The following is a 23,495-nucleotide window of genomic DNA, read 5'->3' on the forward strand; positions in this document are numbered from 1 at the left end:
CTTTTTTTTTTTTTTTTAACTTGAAAGTCATCCTGCTGCATAAGGGAAGAGACACAGCCAGAGATCTCCCATCCACTGGTTCACACTCCAAGACTGCAACAGCCAGAGCTGCGCTGCTCCAAAGACAGGAGCAGCGAGATTCTTTTGGTTCTCTCGCATGGGTGTAGGGTTCCCAGGACTAAGGCCAGCCTGCATGGCTTTCCAAGCCATAAGCTGGGGCAGAAGTGAAGTAGCTGGCTTGACATTCTGCCACATGGTTGACCATATGTTTGTGCCTAATTTACTACACTTTTATTCATTTTAGTACAAATTGCAATTAAATCAGGCACCAAATATTTATTTAATTCAATGATTGAAATGTAACTAAAATCCAATAAATTCAAACTTGACTAACAAAACCAAGATAAAAAATTTGGTAATCTAGAAGACTTGATGGTGTATCAAAACGACGATGTTGCTCATTTTTCTGGTAAGGTATGTCAAGTGTGAGATTCATTTTGACATTATTGTGATTGAAGGTATTATGTGCACACCCATGAGCAAACATTATGTGTGTGTGTGTGTGTGTGATCTGTTTCAACTCAATATTTTCCTTGGAGCATTCGATTTTTTTTAAAAATCTGAAAAGCAAGTGATAGAGAAAGAGGATGAAGTTGAGACATATTCTATACGCTGATTCACTTAAAAAATAAATGTTCCTCCAGTAATTGCCAATGACCCCACAGCCCAGTCCCCCAGCTGCTGGAGCTGGGAAAAGGTGAGACCAGGAGCTAAATTTTTTCTCCATGGATCATATTGGAGATTGAGAAATGAAAGGATGGATCATCAACTTCTGGAAACAGAGTAACTTGGATTAGAGTCAAGCTATTCAATTTACCCCATGATGCCACAACGTGTTTCAATATAACCTTATACAAAGACAGAAATGCTCTATATCTGTAGTGTTATTTACACTTGTCACTTGCAATGTAATTGTGAAATAGTTGACATTGGACTAATACCACTTTTTAAATATTTTAATCAGTTTAAATTGCTAGGCATGACTAGTGTCTGTTTCACAGAGTACATTTAAAGCATATAAGCTGTTTCTCTGAGAGCTACATACCCTGAAAACAGTAGAAGAGTATAGGGAAAATGAATCATGGATAGAAAATCACTAAGATAAAAGTGGATTGTTTCAAACACCTGCCAAGCTAATTTATAAGCAGTTACACAAGAGCTAAAAAAGGTTAAGTACTTCACAGCTTCAATATCCCATTACTAATGGTTTAAATTTAGAATGACTACAAACATATGTGTGTAACTACTATCTTCATACACAAATCAGGGTCTTAAAATTATATGCATTTGAATATAAATTAATCAAAATAAAAATTACTTAATCTCTCTACTCATGGTAAAATATAGAAAATTGTTTTTATTTGATAAGCTTAGAAAATATTTTCAGGCCATCTAAAATTGTTGTTTTTTGTTTTTGGCTTTTATCTATGGTGATCAAGTAAGATGGATGAATATAAAATTGCATACTTACTTTGTAAAATGTTTTGAAAGCCATAATGCTACTTGAAGAGGAAAAAATATGCTTGTTTTGTTTTGTTTGTCTATATTGAAATTTTATGAATTTTATGAATTTGTAACAAAAAACAGTGAGGTACAAATTTTTCATGGTAACACTGACTGTGAAAGGTAACTGGATCATTTAGCTTAGAAATATAAATGATTAAAATGTCAATGTGTATGCTGTGCTGATACAGTATTTAAACTAAGCTTGTATAAAATTTGATGTTGGAATTACGTGAAGTTCTGGACAAGGGGCTCACACGGGACTTAAGCAACTGTGCAATCATAGGCTATACATTGATTTTTTATAGTATAGATTGCATTTTTCATTGGATCACAAAGTGATGCATATCATGATGAATCACCTTGAGTCTTAGTTTTGCTGAGATGGACAATGCCAGTTCCGCATCTCAGAACTGGCCAGACGCACAAAAGGGCTCAGACGAGTACATGTTGTCTCTGGATCTCTGCTATAGCCGAATTAAATCAGCAAACAGGATTGTGGTTGCAACTTCCAACACAATATTCAGCTATCTGTAGCTCAAAAATATGCTTATTTAGAAGAACTGTACAGTATAATTTTACTCTCTAGCTATCATAATCAAAAATACAAGTTGATAGCAGTGGACAAAATTTGTTGAGTTATAAAAACACTTATTATTATTATTATTATATGGGGTTGATAGTATTTTCAAGGTAACACCTCATCTATTCCAGATAATCTCTAGTAACCAGATTCCCACAAAGAAAATAATCATATGCAGACAAAAGTGTTGTTTAGATTTGCATATTGGGCTAATTCTTTCAAAATCAGCTTTGAAATAACTCACATGCTAAAAGCCATGGTGACAGTATTTTCAAATGCAGAGTGAAGAATATCATAATGATAGACTTCTGGCACATTAGAGATGGTAATAGATACTTGTTTAAAAAAGGAATTTTATTTCATTAAGGGTCCAACCTCTACTTCTTTATGAGGGTGATCTTTAATAGTTCTTAATGCTGTGAAATAGCTGCATGCTGTACTATGATTTGATTACTTCCATTAGTACACTCATCGCTATGGAGAATAAAAGGTACTAAAAGCCAGGGTCTCTGACCTCTACTTGCTCATTGTGTTATTGGAGAGCTAAGACATTCAATCACTTAGTTTTGTAAAAACCATTCTCTGTATCTTCTTCGCTGTCTTAAAATATTCTCTGCTTTCTCATCTTACCCGATGGGCAATGCGGAAAGAACAGCCTTGGACAATATTAGGTGCATTCTCAAAGCTAAAACTTACTCAGTAGACATAAAGATCTGCCATACTAAATTAACAAAAGGGCAAAAACGTTTTTATTTTCTTTGTTGTGTGTTAACACCTTTACCTAATGAATTATTAATCCTGTGATTGTAAAGAAAATGAAAACATTCCTTTGTAAAAATTAGCAGGAAAAAAAGGAAACTAGGAAGGAGATGGGTGTCTTGCTCCTAAAGCTTCACTGGGAAATTTGTTTAGTTTATACACACAAGCAAATTAAAGTAATAATAACAATGTAAGTAGCATGTCCAAACAAATATGAGACTTGTTAAATATAATATTACAAGTTTCATTTGTATTTTAAAATTATTTTTAAAATAAAAGCAATTGCTGGTCATGACAACATTATTGATTTACTTGTAGTTGGGGGAAAAAATGAGGATGTTTTAGGATTCCCAAAATGTGTTGTTGCAAAATCTCCATACCTGTCTCAGTCCTGAATCGAGATGTTCTCATGTGTTGACAGAACTACTAGTCTGCTTCTGCTACCTTCTGACTCTTCTGTGTTCTTACGTTTGGGCATTGCAAACAAGAATGAAGCTTTCAGTAACAAAGGAACACTTTCTATGACAAGTTTCCATGTTTGTGAATTTTTGAGCAGAATGGAAAGGTGGGAGCTAAACTGGAAAATGCTGTTTATAAATGATGAAACTGACTTTCAAGTTAAGAAAAAAGAACTTGAAACAATCTGACAACAACCAAACTTGTATTGGGCATGGATCTAAGAGTATAGGCAGCAGGGATTTAAAAGTGAAAAGCAGATATGAAGGGCAAATTAAGATCACACAGGACATTGATTCTCTGAATGGACAGATAATTTCAGGTTGCTGCATTCCTAAGATTCCTATTTCCAGAGGTAATAAAATACTGATGAAATGCATGCTGTTTTTTTTGTAGGAAGTTACATAAAAATAGTTCATTTTACTCAAGTGGAAATGATGAGTACATTAATGCTTGGAGCTAGATTATCTGGGTGAGTACTAATATCATGGGGCATGTTCTCATTTGGAATTAAGTTAAAATCAGATTATATAGATATTTTGAGGCTATTAAAAATCAAGTAATTTTTTTCTATCTTATACATGTGCAAATGGTTTAAGAAAGTTTGTGTGAATAAATTGACCATATCATGTTTATGTAGGTATCTTCACACTGTGTGTAGCAGAATAATAGATGAACCATTGCACACTCTTAATTCTTGATCAAGTATTTTTCACACAGGTTCTTTGGCCTGCTATTTAACTGCACATGTGCTTTGCATACATAAACTAAATGCATATGTTTAAGTCTCTTGGGAAATTATTCATATTTTAAAAGATGAAAAAAACCCTTCCAATCTGAAATAGGCTTGCTTTCCTATGGGAACATATACATAAAGTTAAATGTACAACTTTAACTATTTTAAGTGTACAATACAGTGATGTGAATGCATTTAAATAATTGTGGTATCACCACAACCATGTGTTTCCAGAACTTTTTTATTCTTCTAAAATGAAATATATTCAGCTTCCTCTATGACTTTGTTCAACTCTGGCAACTACCATTCTACTTTGTGTTACTATAAATTAAAGGCACACTCGGTACCTCATGTAAGGGTAATTATACAATGTTTATCCTGCCTTCAGCAAAGTCCACTCATGACTTTTGCAGCTATTTGGGGAGTGAATCAATAAATGGAGGGTATCTTTTCCTCTCTTTCATTGTTTCCCTCTCTGTTACTCATTTGAAGAAATAAAACCATTATTTAAACAAATGGAAAATAAGAAGCACATGCACATACATATATCAATGTGAATATATATACATATAAAGTATTAGCTAACTTGCACTGATTAATATATTATGTATTTTAAACTATTTTTTTCTGTTTCTGTACTCTTTAATCTTCTAGGGATTATCATATAGTCTAAGCTATATCTTAATAACTCCATATTAAACTAAAAAATCCTAATATGCAAAAAAATTTTCATTGGCTTGCTTGTCCAGGCATCGCACAGAAGTTCTCCAGATGGGTTCAGACATTATAGGAGTTTCTGATTGAAATTTCACAAAAAAGTTTCTAATCCCATCACAAGATTGTAACGAGAAAAATGAAATTTGAGATATATTATTTAAGAGCAGATCCTCTCACTTTGCTTTCATCATGTAATTGAGAGATCTAAAAAAAATTCTCATAGTGGTATTGACATATTTAAATATTGTAGATCAGAGCAGTCATGACTTTAAACGTTACATCATGAAGTGATTTTAAGCATCAGAAGAAACGATATGGATGTCCTGTGGACACTCTAGAATGCAGCAGTCCAGTTTGAAGAAAAATAGAGTATATAATAAAATCTAGCCATTCATAGGTATCTGTGTAAAGAATAGCAATTAAAAATTAACTTCCAAAAGTTTGGTAGTTTTCTAGAAGCTGATCAAGGTAAGCTAGCTTCCTCAGGTTTCATTGTATAGTAGCATGGAATGTGCAGGTCCATGGTACTTCTGTAAAATAGAAATAATAGTATATACACAATCCATACTCCTAGAGAACAATTCATACAGATTTACAGATGTATAGAATGAATACAGAGTATATCACAAAAACTGTACTCTACAATGTAACCTATGGAAGAATCTATTAATTTTAAAACACCTCAAACATGAATAAGGAATCTAAAGTAAAATATGATATATTATGTTTGGCACATAAGTGTTGCCTAGTAGAATTCTGTGAAGCCATTAAACACTACACCCAAAATAACAGCGATTTCATCTTTGGGACATTCAAACTGTAACTTGAATTTGGTTCTGTAAATATTACCTCTTGGCTCAAGCTTAACCTTTAGTTATCCTGGAGAAACGCCACCTTTTTCTGACATCACATGTTATCTCTGTGCTGGACATGTTTGTTGCCTTGTAAAATCAACTTATTTTGCCTTATTGTATATAAACCTACTGCTGTGTCTCAGAGTGTAATTACCATTGCCAAGGTTTTTGCTCTTGAAGACAGTGTGATGAGAGCTGTTCTACTCTTTATAGAGTATGAGACGATTTCATTCAGAAATCCATATGTGTGATCCAGTTATATCAAAAGTTTTATAAGAGGAATGGCTTAAAATTAACACATGACAAGTCAGGGTTTCTCAGAAGCAAGAAAGCATGTAATAACAGCTGGGTTGAAGTTCTGGAATGTTCATTTGCAATTAAGCTAAAATTTATATTATTGCATGCAAAATATAATCATACATCTGCTATGAGCATTTGTTTGATTTTTAAATATCATATTTTGAACATGAAGGAATCAAAATACATTAATATAGAAATAAGTAGATTTTCTATAATGTCAAATTTTGTATCGAAAATGTTAATTATACGGAATACAGTCTGGACATATAAGATATTATTTATGCAGACATACTAATATCTTGTGAAAATGTAATGTTATATTTTGACTTTCTTGCAAACTTCTATTTAAAATTTTATTTATTTGAGGGTGTTGGTGTGTGTGTGTGTGTGTGTGTGTGTGTGATGTAGAGTGAGATATCTCACCAACTGGTTTATTTCCTAAAGAGAGAGAGATCTCACCAACTGGTTCATTCTCTAAGTATCTATGACAAGCAGCATTGGGCTTATCTGAGCAGCATCTGGGAACTCAGACACATTGGTGTCAGGATAATTGCTCAAGCCCTTGCTGCTACCTCACAGGGTCTTCACTAGCAAGCAACTGAAAACAGGAGATGGAATGAGTATTAAATATAGTTGTTTGGGTCTGGCATGGTGACCTAGTGGCTAAAGTCCTTGTCTTGAACAAGCCAGGATCCCATACAGGCAGCAGGTTCTAGTCTCGGCGGCTCTGCTTCCCATCCTGCATTGCTTTTCCAGGCCACAAGCAGGGAGCTGGATGGCAGGTGGAGCAACTGGGACAAAAATCTGAGTATGTGGGATCCCTGTGGATGCAAGGGGAGGATTTAACTACTAAGATATCACACCTATTTTTCTGTCCTCCATTTCCAGAGGCCTATTCTTGAGTTCAGACTGGGTAGCTCCAACTTTTTCATTATTATGTAACAAACTCTTCCCTCTCAAGTATCTTTCTATATCTTTTAAACTAAAACCACTTGTTGACAGATTTTAAAATACCTTAAATGCCATATAAAAAATACAAATTGGGGCCCGGCGCGGTGGCGCAAGTGGTTAAAGGTCCTCGCCTTGCACGCCCGGGATCCCATATGGGCGCCGGTTCTAATCCCGGCAGCCCCGCTTCCCTTCCAGCTCCCTGCCTGTGGCCTGGGAAAGCAGTCGAGGACAGCCCAAGGCTTTGGGAACCTGCACCCGCGTGGGAGACCCGGAGGAGGCTCCTGGCTTCGGATCGGCACAGTATCGGCCCGTTGCGCTCACTTGGGGAGTGAATCATCGGACGGAAGATCTTCCTCTCTGTCTCTCCTCTCTGTATATCCGCCTTTCCAATGAAAAAATAATAAAAATAAATCTTTAAAAAAAAAAATACAAATTGCATCTCATATCCATAAGCTTTCGGGGATAGAAGATGAACAAATTTAAATGACAGCTTGAATGATGGATTTTATTGGAGACCTTATACTCTTTTAGAGTACTTTACGTATTTTTTCCAGGTTCAACAGATTTTTGTTATAGAAGCTGTAAAATTTCCCAGCCTAAATTATAGGTTAAAGTAGTTGTTCTTTGCTCTGTTTCTGTTACAAAAAGGCATAAAATTAAAATAAAAGCAAAACGAGGTATGCTGATAAGATGAAATAGGATTGGAGAATTTATAAGACCATGAAATTAACTTTTGACTTTGACACCATGCAAGAATACAGGGCAGGATTATTAAAGCTCCATTCTTCTTTGCTGTTGATAGTCCCTTTAGTTTATCTACAAGTGATAAAAAGAAAAAAACAGTACTGCTACAATACTGCTTCAAATAATTAGTTAGAAAAATTAATTAGGTGAGGTGACACTCTGCTTAAAATGTGAACTATTTTGGAATATGAAATATGTTAGTTGTTAAGTCTCTTCTGGAAGCCATAAGTATTGCCTTTGTTCATATTATCTAAATTAAAAAATTCTATGTGAAAAGATATGTTTTAACTCTTACACTTTTTAGTTATATTCTCATTAAATTCCAATTATTCCTTAATATTGTGATATTGCTTTCTTGATGAAAAATGTTGTGAAACGTGCTTTTCAAAATACATTTCTTTTGTTAAAGACAGTTATTTAAAATAGATTTTTTGAGAAATTTTTAACTGTGGTGATTGGGAAAATTCATCTACACAGTATAGCAACCTACTTGGAACAGATTTAATTAATTCAGTTCAGAATGTTTCATACGTTTTAATAAAAGTAAGTCAAATTTAGTATCATTGTGGCAACCATTCTCATTCATCAATGGGATGGATTTGCAATCTATTTATATAATTGTAAGGAATATTGTCTGCTAGTTACATGACTAAAATACAATATTAGGTCCATCCTTAGAAACCAGTATCAACTGACTACCACTCTGACTTAGCTTTTTTGACACCTTTTTTTCCAGTAGTTTCTATCTTTTTCTCTGGAGGCTGGCATATGCATGCTCCGTGCCAATCTGTCTTCCTCTCTTTGTTTTTAAAGATTTGTGCATTTGAAAGGCAGAGTTAAAATAAAAGGAAAACAGAGGTGAAAAATAGAGGGAAAAAAGGTAGAGGGGAAGAGAAAGAGAGAGCAGAGGGGAAAGGGACAGAGAGAGAGAGAGAGAGAGAGAGACTTCATTCACTTTTTCACCCCAAAAATGGCCATAAAAGCCATGGTTGGACCAAGCTAAACTCAGGAAACAAGAAATTCATCTGAGTCTCCCCCCCCCCCCCCCCGGATCACAAGGGGCCAAAGCACTTGGGCATCTTCTGCTTGTTTCCTGAGAGTGAACTGGATCAAAGTGGTGCAGCCAAGACTGAAACCAATGTTACTATGGGCTGCCAGTGTCACAGACTGCAGACAGCATCAACCCATAGGTGAGCCTTGTCGTATGTTCCCCACTCACATGCACTCTGCTGATGCTATTTTGAATTTTTAGAGGTTTAACACTTAGATATTCAAAAAGTATGTGTGCATGGCTCATCTGTTAAATAAATTACATTGAGAATATCCTGAGAACTGAATACAACAAAAGATTGCCCATTGAGACTGAAAAATCAGTATCTAAAATGTTTTTTTTTTCTTGCATCTGTTACTTGTGTTTATTTATTTATTTTTAGTATTTTTGCTACTCGTCATGATAAATTTTTGTAGGTATAGGTGTTTTTCCCTTCACTTTAATTTCATATGTATCCCCATATTACCACAAGTTATGAATTTTTAATAGCTATGTTTCCTTGCTTCTGTAAGAAATTAAGGCTACCCTCAGTGCAGCTTGGTGTTTAACACAGAAAAAGATTTTGCTGAAAACTCATGTCATTTATTTGACTCATATCACTCTATTTTTTTAAGGTTTATTTATTTTTTTACAAAGTCAGATATACAGAGAGAAGGAGAGACAGACAGAGAGGAAGATCTTCCGTCTGACGATTCACTCCCCAAGTGAGCACAACGGCCGGTGTTGCGCCAATCCGATGCCGGGAACCAGGAACCTCTTCCGGGTCTCCCACATGGGTGCAGGGTCCCAAAGTTTTGGGCTGTCCTCGACTGCTTTCCCATGTCACAAGCAGGGAGCTGGATGGGAAGTAAAGCTACTGGGATTAGAACCAGGGTCCATATGGGATCACGGCGCATTCAAGGGGAGGACTTTAGCCGCTAGGCCACGGTGCCGGGCCCTATCACTGTAATTTTTTAAAGTATAAAATAACTGGTAACTTGCCAAAAGTGTTACAATTATGTCAGGAAAGTATCACTTTAACCAGGAGAAACTAAAGTAAGCAGGTAGAAAAGACAATGAGAATGTTTATTTTGTGTGAGTCTATAATTCACTAGCATTTGCACAAATATCAGATCCAAACCTGAGCTGGAATACCATGGCAGTTGTGTTAAGCATATTGTAGCTCTTCACCCCTTTCATAAAGTTATTGTTTATTTGGGGTTCTACCTGAAACATAGTTAATATTACTATTGAAACAAAGTCTAATTTGACCTCACTTCAGTTATATTTAGGGGATAAAATGACATATATCACACCAATATTTTACAACATAATTTCTAAATCCAAGGAACAATGAATTGAATAAATGAACTAACAAGCTTCTCCCGTCGTATCCGCTCTGCATCTCAAGCTCAGCAGGAATGAAATAGAATCACCACAACTGAACACCACGTGAATACATGAACCCCCTCCATCCTCATTTTTACTTCCTGAGATTCAAAAGCTAGTATTTCATAACCCAGAATCCCCCCACAAACATACTTCTATTGCACAGTCATGTTGGGAAGAATTTTTCCCTACTGAGAGAGATCAGAATATAGAAATAGAGATTGTGATCGCTTACAGCTTTCACAGTCATTGCACTTCTTGCACTCATGCATTTTTGTTTGCTTGTTTGCTTAATTACATTCGCTTTTGTCAATTGATTGACTATTAGTCTATTCTTTGTTATACTTCAGGAAACATGGATTCTATCAAGTCTAATCTATGTTGTTGTCAGATGAGAGTGTTCCTTAATCTACTTTGTTAGTTGAATTAAAAAGGGATGTAGCAGTAACTTCCATGATTTTGTGATTGTGGCACAGTAAAGAGGCGCGGGTTTCATGAATCAAGTCCTTAATTTTGAAGTATAACACCTTGACACCTTCTGTAGTGATGGAAGAAATAAAGAGAACACACAGAGAAGCATACACCAAGGATAAAGTAGATATGTGTCCTTAACTCTTGGCCGAAAAATATCCTGTCACATTGACAAATTCTGTAAAATTAATTTTAAGGTTGCCTTACTAAATCTGCTTAGTATGCAAGTATGAAACAAGGTAACATGAACAAAACAAATAAAATATATTAACTCCTTACTTGTTAGAAGTCATTTTAAAGTGTCAAATGTTATACATAAAACTATATAATCTCAACAGTAGGGTTATCTTGTCTGAATAGTGTATGTAAACATTATGCCAAATTTTCATATTCTTGCATCTTTTCCTGTCTTCATTTCTTATGCTTTAAGAATCTATAACATAATTTATGATAAACTATTTTAATCTGTTTTGATAACATATATCTCTCTCATAAACAAATATTACAGATATGGAGATTTGCACCAGTCTCTGAAGAGAGCACAAAAATGATTAAAAATATGTTATTTCAATCCAGAAGTCAATCAGCGCCAGCCTGGATCCAATAAAATGCAGCTCTGGTCATCTTTCTAGTTAAAATGAAACTAAAACACATTCACACACACACACAAACGCAAAGTGATATCCTCTTTTGCCGATGATCAGGTGAACTATTTGGAAATTAAGTAAAATAAGAAGATAATGAACATAAAGTTAGATTCAAAACTTGGGATGAAAATGAACATCGTACTGCTATTTTATAGGTTTTTAACTAAGCAAACCCTACAAGTATGGTCCTCAACTGAACACTCCATGTCTTGCGGGGAGGCGAAATTGCATGTTTCCGTGAATGTGGGGAAGTAGAGAGAGAGAGAGATCTAGGCCATTCTTAGGAAGAACTAAAATGATAATGGTGGTAAGTTCTTTCGCATAATATAATCAATTAATTAAGAAGTATATGCTGCATTCTAACATATTAAAATCACAGCTGGGCAAGTAGCACAGAAGCATTTTGATTTTAATTTTGATTAATGATGTCGTTAGCCACACCAGTCTCAATAAAGAAATCATTTATAGAAAAAAAAAATCGCTCAACATTTTAGATATTTCTCCCTGTAATGCAGAAATTTGGAAACCCCCCAAAAATGTCTTGAAGTCGTAAGTATGTTTTACTAGACAATTAAAACAGAGTGCAAAAGACTGAAAAAAATATCATTTTGTGTTTTTTGTGGTCTAGAAATGTTCAAGTGGTTTTGCATTCTGAGATACCAAGGGGTAAGTTCTCAACTTGTTTGGATGAGATGCAGTAGGGCGGGAACAGATTTCTAAAGCATTCTTCCCATACACTGCGTTGACCTTGCATTTCACCGCTTTACATTTCACTCATAATTAACCTTGCTTTTTTTAAATGTGTAAATCTTTTATGCATCAGGTTTGTTTGAAAAAATCAAAGAAACTCATTTCTCCACTGGCATCAACCCAGTTAGGAGGGGTTTTAGGATTCAGTGTTGCTGAGAATAGCCTTACGGATTATAACATATTAGTTAGGGAGATGACTTGTCTATAGCTCAACTATACTCATTCAAATCCCACTATGTGAGAAATAATACTTGAAACCTAATTTGAAAGTGACATCTTTTTTCATTGGAACAGAGATGTTACCTTATTTTGCGCCTGGGTATATAAATGCAAAATCTAGCTATAAACATGAGTTCATATAAGTTATATAAATATTTGTGCATGACAAATTATATATAGTGTGTGTGTGTGACTCTGAGTTTACTGTGTTTTAACTAGTAATAGCAATAGGTGCATGTTAGCCTGTAGGGAATGAAATCTAGTTTGCTTGTATATGGCACAAAGGGGAATTACTTTGTTCCTGGAAATGGAATATGGGTAATAAAAGCATACAGAAGCTGCATATCAGGAACTGCTTAAATTATCTCATAGAGTTCCATGGACTAAAGACCGATAAAGGGCAATTCTATGAGATTGAGGAAAGCCAAAAGACCTTCATGTTGTAAATAATGAAGAAAATAATAAAGAAAGCTGACAGATGGAGAGAATTAAATGTCTGAGATGAAAACAAAATAGGGTTTAAATGATCAAACTAGGGCCTGGTGCAGTAGCATAGCAAGCTAATGCTCCAGTGCCCGAATCCCACTTGGACACTGGTCCATGTCCCATCTGCTCCACTTCTTGTCCAGTTCCCTGCTTATATCCCGGGAAAGCAGTGAAAGACGATTCCAATTCATAGACCTGGGCATGAGGACTTTTGTGTAACATCAATGCTAAGTATTCTGGAGATTCTACCTATTGCAAAACACACTGAATATGATATATTTGCCAATTTCCTTTATTATCATTTGGATAGATTTATTATCACTATATTTTGAAACCCACTTTGGTGCAACACTTAGTTCTATACTTTCTTAACTTTTCTTAATTTTATTTGACAAGGTGATGCCAATGTTTCTGATGCTTATTCTCTATTGTTTCTCTTTTGTTTCAGGAAAATGTGTTAGATGGAGATTCAAATATGCAACAAGAGAAGTGGTTGACACTCAGCAAGTAGACTTTTACACAAAAAGGGATCTATGTTTCATTTATTGATTTATTATTTTTTAAATTTTTTTGATACAGTTTAGTTGGCTCTGGGATCTCCCTCCCACCTCCCCCAAATTCCCTTCCTTCCCCTCTGTTCTCCCCTCTAGTCTCACTGTGGTTGTCCTTCTTGAATTTTCCCAAGTCCATTATGCTGCTGCTGGAATGCCTCCCAGCCACGTAGGAGACTGTCAGTCATTTCGTTGGGAATTCATTCTTGTATCCCAGGGGCCTAATGAAGGTACAATGAGCACTAGATCTTGTTATTTATGAGCAGTACAAACAACAGTGTTAAAAGGGACATTAACCATCTCAGATAATTATAACCAGTCATCTTCTTATGCATGGTTGATTAGTGCATTACATCACACGATCTCATTACAGAAACTACAAGTAAGTATGAAGTAACATAGAGTAAGATTCACATGTAATATCCCTAGATTTGACATCGTATTATCTTATATTAGAGCAAACATATCTGACCTTTGGGGATTGGCTCATTTATCTTAGCATAATAGTCTCTAGTTTGACCTGTTTGGCCACAATATATTGTATTTTGATTTTTTTTGTTATTTTTTTGAAGAGCTGAGTAGTATTCCATAATGTAGATGAACAGGTTTTTATTTATTTTTATTTTAATATTATTATTATTTTTTTAATCCAGTCCTCTGTTAATGGGCATTTAGGTTGCTTCCACGTTCTTGAGATTCTTGATTGTGCTGCAATGAATCCTGGGGTGCATGAAGCTTTCTCGTGTAACAAGTCTTCTTAATATATTCCTAGGAGTGTCATTGTTGGGTCATATGATAGGTGAATTTTTAATTGCCTAAGTGTTCTCCATACTGAGTTCCATATTGGTTGCATCAACCTGCAATTCCACCAGCAGTGGAGTAGTGTTCCTTTTTCTCTGCAACCTCGTCAGCAGGTGTTGTTGGTAGTTTTCTGTATGTGGACAATTGTTTCTGGTGGTAAGTGGAACCACAGTGCTGTTTTTAATTTGAATTTCCCAGAGAGCTCAAGCATTTTTTTTAATGTGTCTTTAATTCTGTAGGTAGTAACATTATCCTTATGATCAACAATGTATTCCAATAGAAGTAGAACAACAGAAAAGAACACAAGTTTGAATTAGGCCAAATGAAATAATATGTGAACAATTGCCAGCTTCTAGAAAGTTTCTCACAGATTGATCAGTTATTTGGCATAAAACTAGGGCCTAGTGGTATGCAGCATTATATAAAATGGATATTCCAGAAATATACCAGTGTAATGAAAACGAACCCTCAAATAGACTGAAGCATTTTTGAAGTGATGTGTCATGGGTTCACCTACTTGATAAGTCTATCCTCAGAAAGATTCAACAGATAGTCTCTTCAGCCGGGCTCTATTGATAAGGCTGTGCTCTGTAAAATGAAGACAATATATTTGATTCTATCTGGTGTTATTTGACCCAACAATCGCAGAGGATAAATGTCAGTATTAAACCATGAGGTATTAGTTGAATCTGATTCTCATATGGCAAGCAGGCATGCCACAGTGAGCATAATATGTCACAGGCATGATCCTTGTCGCTAGAAAAGCTTACTACAGGCATACCCAAAAGCAAAGTTAAAAAAAAAAAAAGCTTCTAAAGGTTGTAAATACAGTCCCAAATTAAGTCACTTTGATGGAAAACCATCTGTCTTGACCTACTCCTTGAACTTGAATCATTTTATAGAAACTGGCTTCATGAATGAAGAAGACTCTGGGAATCTTGAGAAAAAACTCATTTTACTTAAGTATGCATGCTAAAAGTTTCCCCCCGCTTTCTCTAAAATGATCACAATCCAATGACTAATATTTGAGTGTTCCAGAGAAAGGAGAAACAATTGTAAAATAGTTCTAAGTTAATATCTAATCTTTCCAGAATAAAACTGTAGATACTTCATAGATGTATGGCTTTTGGGGAACAAAATGAAAGAGATGTAGCTAATATCAAATCTGTATGTGAATTGATGTTTGACTAAGTTTTCCTGTGACTTTGGAATTTTTTTCTTTTGTACTGAATGTTTCATGATTTTAATCAGCATCGAATATCATGGTACCTTAAAGTGCTCCATTTTTCTTCTATCTTGCTCTTGATTTCTTCCTTCCTTTTTCTTTTTCTTTTCTTTCTTTTTTTTTTTTTTTCTCTCTGTGCAGCTAGGGCAAGGAACCTGTTAGTACATCCCAGCTGAATGCTGACCTTTCCTGTTAAATCACTGTCAGTAGGTTCCTAGAAGGCAATAACTGGAAAATTAGAAGAATTTCTCCTTGAATTTCAACATGGCACTCCTCTATTTTACGTCTTCACTCATATACATATTTAATAATTTTTAAAGTTAAAATCCGCTTCCATTCTAAATATAATAGACAATTCACATCATTTCCTAAAAACTTGAAAAGTGATTTCAGCCTTTTTCCTTCTGAATGGCAATTTTATAAAATATTGTAAAACGTATTAATGTGAAACTATCAAAACCTAAACCAGAAGGACTTCAAATATTGAAGACTGCAAAGATATTAGTCTTAGATTCCTGTAGCCATTAAGATAAGAATATCATGAAATTTATACAAACTGCTTATTTAATTATTAGCTTCATTGGGAAAAGATCTCCAGTATATATTCATCCTAATTCAGACTTTGTGTTGTTTGATTAGTATCCACATTCCTTCCTGTTCCCAGTCCTGGTGTATCCCTCTTTACTCCCAGTTTGATCATTTGTAATCTTTCAGATTTCACATATAAATGAGATTATATGGTATTTATGATTTTTAGGCCAGACTTGCTTTTATTAACATGTTGTAGAGTTTATTCGTGTTGTATAAATATAATGATTTTAAAATATCATTAGAGATATAATTATAGAATTTAGGAAAAACAGTAGATTGTGTTAGTAAAAACAAATGTTCAGTAAACATTACATTTTATCATTTTATGGAAGTAAACAAAGTTGTTATTTGTAGTATATAAAACAAGATTTTCCCTTCTTCAAACCTGGATTCTTAATTACAATATTTGCATTTAATGTGTTATTCTTTTAAAAAGGAGAAATATTTATTTACTTGAAAGGCAGATCGAGTGTGAGAGAACGATAAAGAGGAAGAGTTCTGCTGCTTGATTCCTTCCACACTCACGTTGGCCAAGGCCGGTTCAGGCCAGTTAGAAGCTTACAACTGCTTCTCAGTCACCCACATGGGTGCTCAAAATCCAACCACTTGGGTGATTTTCCAGTGTTTTCCCACATGCATTACCAGGGAGCTGGATCAGAAGCAGCTAAACCAAGACAGGGGTGGGTCCCTTCGTTGATGGAAGTGGCTTAACTCTTAACATCAAAATTATCTTTAATTAAATCACACTTCTTTTAAGATAAAACAGATTTTCTCATGTGTATTTTATAAATATGTGTAAATAAAGTTATAATTGTTTTTCCTTTGTCATCTGCTATAAAAATGTTAACTAATTTTTATTTTTATATTAATTTCTGTTTTGTATTTCCTTCAAAACATTGGTTTTGAATCTTGAAAATTCCATTCAATTGGAAAGTTGATTAACTAGCTTATAGACATGATTTTGTGTCAGTTATATTTTTCGTTTACATCGCAAAAGCATTCTTTTTCATGTCATAATCCTCTCTGACTATAAATGAAAATATGTTGGATTATGAGACACAGAGATTCATTTTTATTTTTAAGTGCATTTTAAATAGAGAATACTTTATTGTATAGCTGACTAAAAATCAGTTTAATTCAGTTAAACTAAACATTCCTGAGTATATTGTTTATATATCTATTTTTACAATTACTAAGATTTTAGTAGATAAAAATATGTTATTGGTTACAATTGAAATCCACATGTGATTTTGAGTGTGAGCTACTGTTGAGACCTGGACTGGTCATTTTTGAAAATTGTTGTTTAAATTGCAGTACTCAAAATTACCCTAATGGCAGTATTATTTGTCAGGTTATACTTAAGTGGGTGACAATGACAAAAAATAGTATTTTGTGCATTTATCTTATAAAGAGAGAAAAATGTGAGCTTGAATAAGGTCTATGCAGTACAGCTCCAAGCACTTACTGCAATAATTCTCTTTCCTACCCTGGAGGACTAAAGGAAGTTAACATTGAGCTGCAGCAGGTGTAAGCAAGGCTGAACCTCTCATCAAATTGGAGCAATCTTGGAGCTAACTGGCTAAACTTTCTGCTTGCGTTTTACAAAGTGCATTTTCTCTGTAACAAATAAGATACCATTTGGTGCTTATTCAAATATATCTTTTAACTTGTGAAAGAAATGGCTAATTTCTTTTATTTTTAAAGAAATGCTTTACTTTACTATTTGGATATGAAATGCATTCGATTCTGTTTCTACATATTCCCTGGTTAAAGTTCCTTAATCCAAATAGTAGGAGAAGTCAACATATATATTTCTCTTAAAAATGACTACACTAGTGGACAATATTAGAAGGTTTACACTTTTGTGTATGTTCAGAAAAACTCTGTTATGATAAAACTTGCATCAAGAAACTAAAATATACTCTGCCAGATTTCCCCTGAGTGGATAAGCTTGGAAGTTTTTACAATTTAAATAACTTGGTGGCATGGCCTGGCAGCTGAAATTCTCACCTTGAGCGCACAGGGATCCCATGTCAGCGCAGGTTCTAGTCCCAGCAACTCCACTTCCCATCCAGCTCTCTGCTTGTGGTCTGGGAAAGCAGTCAAGGACGACACAATGCTTTGGGACCCTGCACCCATGTGGGAGACCTGGGGAAGGTTTCTGGCTCCTGGCTTCGGATGAACACAGCGCCGGCCATCGTGCTGAGTTGGAGAGTGAATCATAGGATGGAAGATCTTCCTCTCTATTTCTCCTCCTCTCTGTATATCTGACTTTACAATAAAAATAAACAAATCTGTTTGAAAAAGCAATTTAAATAGCTTAGTTGTCACCTCTGTAGTACACAATATGCTTACTTTTTATTTGTTTTATTAAAACTTTTATTGTAAATAATATATAATGTGTTTGTGATAGATGAAGATATGTTGTGATTCTACTATATATTTTATTTTTCTTCTTAACTTAAATTCCTAATAATTCAGTTTCTCTAGCCATTATGGATAACACCTTAATATGTTTTTTTTTTCCTATTTCAGCTTTTTCTTTTCTGCTGGTTCTAGTTAGTAAATGGGGATGCTACTGATTCTTGAGTGGTATTGTTACCCCAAAACTTGGTAAATGGTATTAGCTAAAATTCTGTAAGATATAGTAAAATTGATACGATTGTGCTTTTATTCTGAGTTACAAGAATCAGTATATCTTATTTCCTTGGTAGTGGATGGCATAGATTTTAGTTTACACATTTGCAAGGACATATGATACTCAAAAAGCAATAGCCAAAAATTTTCAATTTTAATCATGTCAAAACTGGAGTAATTAAATGCCGTAAATGAAAACTCACAGTGTTGAACCCTATTAATTGTTTTTGTTACTTTAGTGTGTATGTGTGTTAAAAAGAGTTATACTTGTTTATTACTACAGCACATATATATAAACAAGAAAGCCATAATGAAACAGTGCAGGCTCAAGAAGCTGGATACCTGTCACCCATAAGTGGGATTTAGATGGAGTCCTTAGATCTTGTCATGAGCCTTGCTAATCCCCATCTGCTGAAGTATTTGGAAAATGAACCAATTCATTGATTGTATGGGAGTCTTTCTCTATTCCTTCCTTCCTTCCTTCCTTCCTTCCTTCCTTCCTTCCTTCCTTCCTTCCTTCCTTCCTTCTTCCTTTCTCTCTATCTTTCTTTCACTCTCTCTGTTTCTTTCTCTTGTCTTCTCTATCTTTTCTCTGCTTTCAAATAAAATTACTTTTATAAAGTAATACTTCAAATTCATTTTTTGCAATCCTAACACTCAGTGCAACTAAGAGTATTTAAGAAGGACATTGTGATTAAACTTCATATAAGAAGAGGAAAAGAAATCACGAGGTAGTACCACAGAGAAAAGGCCTTGTGAAAACACAATGAAAAGACAGACATTTGCAGTATCATCAGAAAATTGCTAGTTTTAGGGATTGTGAAAAAATAAAAGAATTTCCCCAGCAGTAGCACCTGTCTAGGTTGCCTTTTACCTGGATAAGTGTTAAACTTCTGGGAGAAAAGCAGCCAATAGCCAGTTGGCATTCTGGGCCTGAATTATGCCAACTCTGTGTTAATTATAGCAATGTATCGGTATAGTTGCTTATTCTTTAATGTTAGACCTGCAAGAGCTTGTTTTTTGCAAGAAGAGAATTAAATACCCAGATGTTTGGTCCCAAGGTCTTGCTCCCAGTGGTACAGCACCTCTGTGGCTCCAGGCTGAGAGCTATCAGACCAGGGTCCACATGCTGAGCTCCTAAGAAGGCTGCTCCAGAGACATAACACGATGACCTCAGGGAGGAGCAGCTGAGGGTCCCTATATGCTGGTAGTCTAAATGACCACTTCCATAGCAGACCACAGTGATAAGCATGGGATCTGAAGCTGAGTTTCTGAGGTTGATGCAGGAGTGGCAGGTCAAGGACCTGACAGAGGATTGGGAACTGGTAGGCAGAGCACCTAAAGAGTTCTGGGCGGGATGTACCTGAACTACTCATGGGGACTGGGTTTGGAATCCCATTGAGAGCCTTTGGTAGACCAGGGACCTGACACTAAAGCCCCTACCTATCTGGAAGCACAGAACCCAGTAGTGTCCCAGGTTCTAGACAGACCCCACCCACAACACAACAACAACAAGCTATTCCAGGGATCTGAGGCTGATGTCCTCGGGGAGGGACACTGATGGTTATTGGCAGGCTGAGGTCAGCAACAACATTTCATTATTTCAGTTTCTTTAAAATACGTATTTATTTATCTAATTGTATACATTTTTTAATAATTATTACATATTTGATTAGGTCATGAAGGGTCAAGGGATAGAGGAAAATGGAAGAACCATTGTTTTGATATTCTCTTTTCTCCTCCCAGTATCTGGGGTAGGGGAAAAGGGGAGAAGCGAACATAGCCTCCTAACCATCCCAGGGTCCCTGATGTGAGTCATGCTCCGAGGGTCTTGCTCAAGTGGTTTTGATAGTTCAACAGTTCAGTATTGCTGTCGATCTTGCCACTCCAATCATGATGAAATATCTCCAGAATCCAATGGCTGACATTAGAATCTCCATTTGTCTAAGTATTTACTGCCAACGCTTCGCTGGAGTACTTGATCGATTTGTTCGGTCCTGCTTACTCTGTTATTGTATCAGCTGTCCTCTGCAGGCTCCAGTGTTCTGCCATATACTCCAGGTGCATCTGCATATGCAGTCCATCACTCTGCCCTCAGGGGAGCCACCGAAAAGGCCCAGCTCTTACACATGCACTCCACTGTCAGATGATGAAACCTGCAGTTTCTACCGTGGTTGGAGTTCTGAGTCCAGCGGTTCAGTTGGTGGGATTCCCAAAGAAATTTCATCTAAGATGATTCCAGACCCAATTCTTCTGTTTGGTTGCCAATACAGGGTCAGGCAAGTCTGTCACCCAAATCATCCTACACGTACACTGATAGTTGCAATTACAGAGTCCGTTTTCTCTAGCCCTGTCTTCATTTCATTTGTTGTAGTCATAAAAGCTGCACATTATAATTTTTTTTTGTATATTTATGACTTTCTTCATGGCCTAATATTTACTTTTCCCTAGACAAAGTCCATGCACTGATGAACATTATTTGTATTCTTCAGCAGTGGAATGTAATTTTCTGTAGGTTTCAATTAGATGTATTTTGTCAACAGTTTAAATTACCTCTGTTTGTTGATATTATTTTCTTAGATGAACCACCAACTGATGAAAGTGGAATGTTGAAATGTTTCATTACTATTTTATCTATGTCTTCATTTTAACGTTTTGTATTAAATAGGCATCCTGGGTTCTGGCAAGATAACCTAGCAGCTAAGGGCCTCACCTTGCACACCCTGGGATCCCATACAGGCACTGATTCTAATCCCGGTAGCCATGCTTCCCATCCATCTCCTTGCTTAGTACTGAGAAGGCAGTCAAGTTTGGCCTAAAGCCTTGGGACCCTGCATCTGTGTGGGAGACCCTGAAGAGTCTCCTGGCTTCGTTTTCACACAGCTCCAGCCATTGTGGTCACTTGGGGAGTGAGCCATCTGACGGATATTCTGCTTAGTCTCTCCTCATCTCTGTGTATCTGATTTTCTAATAAAAATAAATAAATCTTTAAAAAAATAGGCAGCCTGGTTGGGTACACATGCTTTTATTATGGTCATATTTTCCTGATGAATTTATGTTTTAATCTTTTTATTTTTGACTGTTTTGTATTAAATATTTATATTGTCTGATATTAGGATGGCTGCATTGCCTCCATGTTCTACAAAACTTTTCTTCTTAAATATTTATGTTATTTTTCATGGAAAGTCAGATATAGAGAGAAGAAGAGAGACAGAGAGTAAGACCTTCTGCTGAAATACGATTCTGAGAGACAGCAAGCAGATGAATCTTGTGGGGTGGTACAAAGACTCAAGCAGCTACCCTGCCACTTCCAAGCACTGGCATCCCTTATGGTCATCATTTTGTGTTTTTGCTGTTGTACTTCAGATCCAGCTTTCTGCCTATGGTTGGAAAAGCAACAGGAAATGGTTTGAAGCCTTGGAACACTGTGCCCACATGGCAGACATGGAAGAAGCTTCTAGCTTTGGATCTGCTTAGCTTCTGCAGATATGATCATTTGGAGAGAGAACCAGTCAATTTAAGATCATTTTCTCTGTCGCTCCTTCTCTATGTAAATCTGTCTTTGCAATAGAAATAACTATATTTTGTCAATCCATTCTGTTAGCCTGTGTCTTCAATTGGAAGATTAAAGTAAATTATATCATGGGTTACTATTGATAATCAATGACTTAATCAATGATGTTTCCACTGATAACCTCAATATGTATTTTGGATTTTGTTTGCATTTTTGCTAAGGGATTTCCTTCCTTCACATTCTTTCGTAATGGTAACTATCAATCTCTCTTTCTGTCTCAAGCACACTCTTTAAGCATCATTTTTAAAACTGCATGAATGCTGATAATTATCCATTTTCCGTTTGATTTAGAAGGTCTTTCTTTCACCTCCTTTATATATGACAGTCTTGCAGGATACAATATTCTGTGTGGACAACCTTTCTTCTTTTAGGATTTGAGTTGTAACTCTTCATTTTTTTCCTTGACTTTAGGATGCATTTTTTTTTTATTGAAAAACCATTTCTCTAAAATGGGCAAATTGGTATCTCAGAGCCATTAATATTTTTGTTTCTTTATTTTATCACACAGTTTAATAGGCACTGGGTATTCATTCCCTCTCCTCAAGTGCCTAGGATACATTTTTTCGTTTTATTTATTTTTATTAGTATTATTTTATAATACAGCTCCATAGATCGTGGGATTTCCTTTACCCCCTCCCCAAATCCCTCCCCATTCACTGAATTCCCCTATATCATTACTGTAGTATAGCTCTTCATACACAATCATATGTCCATCATTGTCAGCATGGACAATTGCAGAGAGTCCAGAATCCTATTGTCAGAATATAGTTAGCAGTTTCATTGGGAGTCCATCTTTGTCTGGAAGTAGAGATGCATACTGCATTGTATCCTCACATCTGGATATGATAGTCTCCTTTACACTGTTACTCTACATCCCCTTAAATGAAAAGGCACAAAACATAGTCAACAACAAATAGGAAAAAAAAAAAAGAAAAATTAACACCACCTTCAAGTTAAGTAACATACTAGGATGCATTTTTTAAGGAAGTTTGTCACTTTTGTAGCTATTATCAAGATTAATATTATAATATGCTAACTGTGTTGCTGAAAAATAAGTCAGTAAAATAAGTATTATACAAATTTCCTGATTTTCTAATATATTTAAAAGTGCATCAAGAACTAAATCTTAATGGTATCAGGATTAGCAATAGTTTGTAGAACAGTTATTTTTTTACTCCCTTCCATTTTAGAGTTATTCTCTAAGAACCTGTTATCTGATGTGAGCGTTGAATGGAAAGATGCGGTGTTACTAATGACTAAGATGAGATTCATAGTCTATTTTATTATTATTTTTAAAATCCATGCATTTTCCTGAAGAGGCATGACTAGAGAGGCAGAGAGAAGTCTTTCACCCACTGGTTCACTCTTCAAGTGGTAACAAGAGACAAGGCTGGGCCAATCCATAGCCAGGAAGCCAACAACTTTATGCAGGTCTCCTATGGATGTGGAATTCCAGCCCTT

The sequence above is a fragment of the Ochotona curzoniae genome, unplaced genomic scaffold (assembly GCF_017591425.1).
Source record: "Ochotona curzoniae isolate NIBS_2020 unplaced genomic scaffold, NIBS_Ocur_1.0 contig_3498, whole genome shotgun sequence".
Classification (NCBI taxonomy): Eukaryota; Metazoa; Chordata; class Mammalia; order Lagomorpha; family Ochotonidae; genus Ochotona; species Ochotona curzoniae.